A 6,907-nucleotide genomic window follows, 5' to 3' on the forward strand; every position below is an offset into this window, starting at 1 on the left:
CAGCTGATCTACTGACTCCACTTCCTCTCTCAGTAGAGCTGGAATCCTGAGTGCTGAGTCTCTGGATTAGTCCTGTTCTCTCAGTTCTCACCGGTTCTAACCGTTAGTACCAGCTTACTCGGGTTCATACACTAGTTTACATGCGGTCTGACTTGTCGTCCAACAGAACCAAGTGTTCTAATGTCAGATCACGAGAGGCGATCTCTGACCAAAGAGTAAAGTCCAGCTCAGGTGTTTATGGTCTTTATGTTTTTAATGATTAACCTCCACACCTGAAGACTGAAGACTTCTATACTCTTAAGTTTCCTTACTGCTGTAATCCACTGCTGTAGTTGGAGAGAGTAAAGGAGAAAAGCTGTGTGGTTTGTGGTCAATATCTGGACACTGCTAGAGAAAGTAGTTTTGGTTATGAGGCATCATGTGTCCTTATAGTCAGTGGTCATCAGTCACACCTACAACAAGCAGCACAGTTGCACTGAGACTGCAGAGAGAGAAAACACCCAGAGACAGAGAGCAGAGAATGAGTGTGTGTGTGTGTGTGTAGAACACTACCAGAGAATGAGTGTGTGTGTGTGTGTAGAACACTACCAGAGAATGAGTGTGTGTGTGTGTGTGTAGAACACTACCAGAGAATGAGTGTGTGTGTGTAGAACACTACCAGAGAATGAGTGTGTGTGTGTAGAACACTACCAGAGAATGAGTGTGTGTGTGTGTGTGTAGAACACTACCAGAGAATGTATGTGTGTGTGTGTGTGTGTGAGTGTAGAACACTACCAGAGGATGAGTGTGTGTGTGTAGAACACTACCAGAGAATGAGTGTGTGTGTGTAGAACACTACCAGAGAATGTGTGTGTGTGTGTGTGTGTAGAACACTACCAGAGGATGAGTGTGTGTGTGTAGAACACTACCAGAGAATGAGTGTGTGTGTGTAGAACACTACCAGAGAATGAGTGTGTGTGTGTGTGTAGAACACTACCAGAGAATGAGTGTGTGTGTGTGTGTGTAGAACACTACCAGAGAATGAGTGTGTGTGTGTAGAACACTACCAGAGAATGAGTGTGTGTGTGTGTGTAGAACACTACCAGAGAATGAGTGTGTGTGTGTGTGTGTAGAACACTACCAGAGAATGTGTGTGTGTGTGTAGAACACTACCAGAGAATGAGTGTGTGTGTGTGTGTAGAACACTACCAGAGAATGAGTGTGTGTGTGTGTGTGTAGAACACTACCAGAGAATGTGTGTGTTTGTGTGTAGAACACTACAAGAGAATGAATGTGTGTGTGTAGGAACACTACCAGAGAATGAGTGTGTGTGTGTGTGTAGACAGGAACACTAGAATGAGTGTGTGTGTGTGTAGACAGGAACACTAGAATGAGTGTGTGTGTGTGTGTGTAGAACACTACAGCAGAGGAGTGGGGAGGCTTTATGGTTTATGGTGTTTGAGTGACTCACTTCAGCACCTCAGAGTGTCTCTGTTTGGGGATCTAAAAAAAAAAATCAAAAAAGAGTATTCCTTGTCTCTGGGTGAAACACAACTAGCACATGATGCAGAATGCAACACTAATGCACAATTGACTGGATCCCATATTACTGGTGAAGCACCTTTATCATGAACACCCTATTTCTGTCTGCTGTCTGCTTTCCTTCTTAAGTTCATTCTGTTTACTTAATAACTAGTCAGCAGGGTAACTAGAATATTCTTTAGAGTAGACAATTTCCACACTCAATATATATAATCTCATATGTATATATACACACACACACAATATATATCATCTCCTATAACATCATTTGCCCATGCTAATGCAGAGTAGCTTTGTATGAATGACAATGTCTGGATGCACTGATATAGTTGGATGGTTGTATTTTACTTATATATTTATTTATAAAGTAAAGTAAAAGTAAAGTATAAAAGTGAAATATATATATATCGGCTTATTTTTATTGTAGAAAATGAAGGCGTGAGTGTTGTATGGCAAGGATGAGAGGAGGGCTGCAATGTACAGGTGCAGGTGGCTATGGCATCTCATGAAGGGGAGAATGAGCTGGGGATTATGAGAGGCAGGCAGGATGAGGCCTAGTTGAGTCAGAGGACGAAGACACAGCTATGCATCTATTCCGCTATGTCCAGCATTCAGGTTACATGGCGTCCCTTGCGCTGTGTTGAGCTGATGTTGGGAAAGGTGTAAAGTAGATCAAGAATTTGAGGTTTTTGTCATTCCAAAATCTGCATGGTGAACAAAAAATAAGCACATAAACAAGTCGCTGTGCAGTCCCCATGCACATGCACACGCACATGCACACACACGTGCACAAGCAAAGGCACAAACACACGCATGTTCTATCATCCTAAACTTGATGGCAGCAGTATGTTGTCTCATATTTCAATTGAAGTTGAAGTTCAGGAGGAGGCACCTGCACCTCCTGAGGTGGAAAAGGCCCAGAATCTGAATTGGCAAAGGAGGCAAAGCATCCTGCCAGCACCCAAATGGAAAGGTGCGCTAAGTGTTGGAGTGACTCACTTCAGCACCTCAGAGTGTCTCTGTTTGGGAATCTAAACTCCCCCTTTCCCCTTCACTCTTCAGTCTGAGTGAACACAATGTTCCTCTTGCACTGACTCCAGTTCACCAATAGGTGGCAGTAATGTACAAGATGATCTACTGCTGCAGACTGGGAGAGGCTTTCCTTATTTATGGCCTCTAGTTGGCACAATCCCATCTGTTATTATTTCATTAAAACAAACAACTTCAAACTTCATAATATCCACACCCTTTCACAATGTTAGACTTTTGTCTAGACCACAGCAAACACAAATGTTTTCACCATTATGTGTTTTGTTTCCTGAATAATAACTAAACTGGTAACAGTTCAAAGTTCATCTTCAAATAGGTTGTTCCTGTCGGTACAGTGATGAAAGGCATTTTCATGGGCCTCATAAACACTATGATATTCTCATATGACAGTGATACAGTTTTGCTGTGTAGTAACAGTTCAAAGGGCCTCTTCAAACTAGTTGTTCCTGTCAGCACAGTTCTGAGATGTCTGGCGGTTTCATGGGCCTCATAATCACTATGATATTTTCATCAGGACAATGATACTGATGGGCTTCCACACACATGTAGGCGTGTACAATCAGCTAAAATGATGTGCACATCAACACACTTAATGTCTACTGTCGTGGCCTGGCAACCACTTTTCTTTTAGGGGGATTCACCGCCCAGCATTTATCAATGTTCCTGTTTGAACTAGACTGTTCCCCTCACAGGAACAATTAAGACCCATAGACAGCACGGACACAGAAGTGCAAATCATGATCATTTATTCAGGGCCTATACACAACCATCAGACAGTCAATCCGCAGCAGGGGCAAATCACAGCAAGACACACACAGGTGACCAAAAGCAGTTCTTAGTATAGATTAGGATAAACCATAGCACACAGCAACATTACACTGCAGAACACACAGGGCTAAATTCCACCACACGGCTAGCTATAATAGCACAGCAAACCCACAGTGCAGCATGACCCACTGCTGCAGCCCTCTATCAATCTGTGTGGACAGGAGACACATACAAAAGGAAAACCAAATGGACATGCAAACAGGAGAAACAAAATACCATACATCTGGAATCAGCTGGCTCTGCCTCAGCTTACTGCTCAATCCCCCAAAAGAGAAGAAACAAAACACCAACCAAACACAGCCAGCCCTCCCAGCATACACACCCAAATGAGTCTCCGGTAACCTGCACTTAACTGTCCGCCAACAGTACAACGTGCCTTTATGACAGTAGGAGTACGCAGCACAGCTCCTCCCGAACGCTCCCACGTGCCTTTATGACAGTAGGAGTACGCAGCACAGCTCCTCCCGAACGCTCCCACGTGCCTTTATGACAGTAGGAGTACGCAGCACAGCTCCTCCCGAACGCTCCCACGTGCCTTTATGACAGTAGGAGTACGCAGCACAGCTCCTCCACGCAGCACAGCTCCTCCCGAACGCTCCCACGTGCCTTTATGACAGTAGGAGTACGCAGCACAGCTCCTCCCGAACGCTCCCACGTGCCTTTATGACAGTAGGAGTACGCAGCACAGCTCCTCCCGAACGCTCCCACGTGCCTTTATGACAGTAGGAGTACGCAGCACAGCTCCTCCCGAACGCTCCAACGTGCCTTTATGACAGTAGGAGTACGCAGCACAGCTCCTCCCGAACGCTCCCACGTGCCTTTATGACAGTAGGAGTACGCAGCACAGCTCCTCCCGAACGCTCCAACGTGCCTTTATGACAGTAGGAGTACGCAGCACAGCTCCTCCCGAACGCTCCCACGTGCCTTTATGACAGTAGGAGTACGCAGCACAGCTCCTCCCGAACGCTCCCACGTGCCTTTATGACAGTAGGAGTACGCAGCACAGCTCCTCCCGAACGCTCCCACGTGCCTTTATGACAGTAGGAGTACGCAGCACAGCTCCTCCCGAACGCTCCCACGTGCCTTTATGACAGTAGGAGTACGCAGCACAGCTCCTCCCGAACACTCCCACGTGCCTTTATGACAGTAGGAGTACGCAGCACAGCTCCTCCCGAACGCTCCAACGTGCCTTTATGACAGTAGGAGTACGCAGCACAGCTCCTCCCGAACGCTCCCACTCTTGCTTCCATCAGCTGGTGGTGACGCACAATCAGTCTCCCACACCACAGCAGCGAACTGTCTGGAGAAGGCAGAGAGGATTGTCAGGGCAAAACACAGGCAAATCACGGCTGAATCCATGCACACACAGCAATGGTAGACATAGTCACTTTCCTTTAGATACAGTAAGAGTGCCGAATCTCATCCTCTCTCGTCAGTCTCCTTTCAAATCCACCGCTCGCCAGCTTGAGGAACTGCCGCCTGGGGAGGAAGCAAACAGACACTAAGCGACCATCCGAGCCCGTAGCTAGCCCCAGTCACTCACTCAGAACTCTACGGTTCCTTTCAAGAGGTGTGTCAGTCGTTCCTTAGCACGGAACGTAGACCTCAGCCAGGCAGCTCCTGGGTCCTCCGATGGGCGATCACCAGGACACAGGCACCGGAACCAGCACCGCGTTCCCCCGACAAGGTGCGTCTCGTAGCCCTCTCCACCCCGTCCCAGAGTATCCGGCATGTTTTTATTGGGCAGCCAGCTGATTGCCCACCAGCCCAATCCCAATTGCATACAGCTGTCAATCCGTTCATCAGCTCCACGTTCACATCATTCATCCCCCATACCCACGTATAACAACCATAACACACAGCATACATACAGTATTACAGTTCATAATAACATACACACTACAATTACAGTACATAAGTCCATCCGCATACATACAGTATTACAGTTCATAATAACATACACACTACAATTACAGTACATAAGTCCATCAGCATACATGCAGTATTACAGTTCATAATAACATACACACTACAATTACAGTACATAAGTCCATCAGCATACATGCAGTATTACAGTTCATAATAACATACACACTACAATTACAGTACATAAGTCCATCCGCATACATACAGTATTACAGTTCATAATAACATACACACTACAATTACAGTACATAAGTCCATCCGCATACATACAGTATTACAGTTCATAATAACATACACACTACAATTACAGTACATAAGTCCATCCGTATACAAACAACAAGTACGTCTCCTTACTCCCAGACACGACACCACAGCAATCCTGATAAGGTAGGAGAGGCCTCAAGAGACATTCCTGATCTTGTCCATTTGTGGTCAGATTGGCATGTGGACTTCCAGAGAACCAGAGTACAAGAGGGGAGATGGAGGAGGAGGAGTACAAGGAGGAGGAAGATGAGGATGAGGAAGAGGAGGAGGAAAAGGAGGAGAAGGAGCAGGAGCACTCTGTTGTGTATGTGATATAATCAAAGCAGTCGCAGGCAGAGATGATCTGTAACTTTCTTTACTAACTTCTTCACGCATGGTTTCTCTTCCTCTCCTCGTACATACGTATTGTATTGAATAACATAGGCGGCATATCGCCACTAACTGGGCAGGAGGTGTATTGCACTATACCACATATTCCTCTCTTGTAAGAAATAAAACTCTGTACTGTAGCACAAGAATATCAGTACTTCATGAACAATCTATGTAAACTGAGACAACACGAAGCATGTCTTCTCTGTAAGTAGCAAAAGTAGAAAATAATAATCTCACATGTGATCTCATGGCAAAGTATGTAACAACATCTGTAGAAAGGTAAGTCATAATATCACTAGTGACCTAAAGCATGGAGGTAAATAACAGAATCTGTAAGTAAGTACACTATAGACTAGCATGTAAACAGAAAGTCTAATCAGAAAGTCACAATTCAATGTTATGACAAAATAGGCTAGTAAATGAACTGTAGATACAATCAACATAGAATAAACATGTTCACATCACATGTTTTTTTTTTTTTAAGTCACATAGTCTCTGAACCATACTGGGGCTTGTCGCATCCTTGGTACTCTTGGAGAGGGGGGGGGGGAGATTGCACAGTTTCAGGTGGTTCAGAGGTTCTTGACAGCAAACAAGCATCATCAGGCTGTGATGTAGGAACACTTGAATTGATGGGGGGTGTAGGTGCAAGGTGGATGGCATTCCACACTTTTCCATCGGATAACAGGTAAGTAGCAGGACCTTTCTGGGCTACCACCTTGAAAGGTTGGGTGAACTTAGAAAGTCCTTTTGCAATGATTCCAGGCTTGCGGATGCGGACAGAAGATCCAACTTGGAAAGTGGGTGGTTTTGCACTACGTTGTTTGTCTGTATACCATTTTGTTTTCTGTTGCTTCATCTGGATGTTCTGTTTCAGGTTTGTGTGCTCTGTAAGAGGCAATGTGGAGTGGAGACCTCTGATATGCAGCTTTGTATTGAGTGGTCT

This window comes from Alosa sapidissima, chromosome 2 (assembly GCF_018492685.1).
Source record: "Alosa sapidissima isolate fAloSap1 chromosome 2, fAloSap1.pri, whole genome shotgun sequence".
Taxonomy (NCBI): Eukaryota; Metazoa; Chordata; class Actinopteri; order Clupeiformes; family Clupeidae; genus Alosa; species Alosa sapidissima.